Here is a 1350-nt window from a genome sequence, read left to right as displayed (position 1 = left end):
CTTTTTCATTCTCCTCTTTCACTTTCATCAAGAGGCTCTTTAGTTCTTCACTTTCTGCCATAAGGGTGGTGTCATCTGTATATCTGAGGTCATTGATATTTCTCCCAGCAATCTTGATTCCAGCTTGTGCTTCATCCAGCCTGGCATTTCATATGATGTACTCTGTATACAAGTTAAATAAGCAGAGTGACAATATACAGCCTCAACTGTTGCTTCTTGACCTGCATTTCTCAGGAGGCATGGCAGGTGGTCTGGTATTCCCATCTCTCAGAATTTCCCACAGTTTGTTGGGGTCCATACAGTCGAAGGCCTTGGCATACTCAATAAAACAGAAGTAGATGTTTTTCTGAAACTCTCTTGCTTTTTCAATGATCCATCAAGAGTTGGCAATTCGATCACTTTTCTAAATCCAGCTTGAATATCTGGAAGTTCACAGTTCATGTACTGTTAAAGCCTGGCTTGGAGAATTTTGAGCATTACTTTCCTAGCATGTGAGATGAGTGCAATTGTGGTAGTTTGAGCATTCTTTGGCATTGCCTTTCTTTTGGATTGGAATGAAAACTGACCTTTTCCAGTCCTGTGGCCATTGCTGACTTTTCCAAATTTGCTGGCATACTGAGTGCAGCACTTCCGCAGCATCATCTTTGAGGATTTGAAATAGCTCAACTGGATTTCCATCATCTCCACTAGCTTTGTTCATAGTGATGCTTGCTAAGGCCCACTTGACTTTGCATTCCAGGATGTCTGGCTCTAGGTGAGTGATCATACCATCATGGTTATCTAGGATATGAATATCTTTTTTGTATAGTTCTTCCGTGTATTCTTGCCACCTCTTCTTAGTGTCTTCTGCTTTTGTTAGGTCCATACCATTTCTGTCTTTCATTGTATCCTTCTTTGCATGAAATTTTCCCTTGGTATCTCTAATTCTCTTGAAGAGATCTCTAGTCTTTCCCATTCCATTATTTTCTTCTATTTCTTTGCATTCATCACTGAAGAATGCTTTCTTATCTCTTCTTGCTATTCTTTGGAACTCTGCATTCAAATGGGTATATCTTTCCTTTCCTCCTTTGCCTTTCACGTCTCTTCTTTTCTCAGCTATTTGTAAGGGCTCCTCAGACAACCATTTTGCCTTTCTGCATTTTTTTTTCCTTGGGGATGGTCTTGATCCCTGCCTCCTGTACAATGTCACAAACCTTGGTCCATAGTTCTTCAGGCACTCTGTCTATCAGATCTAATCCCTTGAATATATTTGTCACTTGCACTGTAAAATTGTAAGGGATTTGATTTAGGTCATACCTGAATAGTCTAGTGGCTGTCCTTACTTTCTTCAATGTAAATCTGAATTTGACA

Source organism: Bison bison, unplaced genomic scaffold (assembly GCF_000754665.1).
Source record: "Bison bison bison isolate TAMUID 2011002044 unplaced genomic scaffold, Bison_UMD1.0 scf7180017864196, whole genome shotgun sequence".
Classification (NCBI taxonomy): domain Eukaryota; kingdom Metazoa; phylum Chordata; class Mammalia; order Artiodactyla; family Bovidae; genus Bison; species Bison bison.
This window is presented reverse-complemented; position numbering follows the sequence as displayed.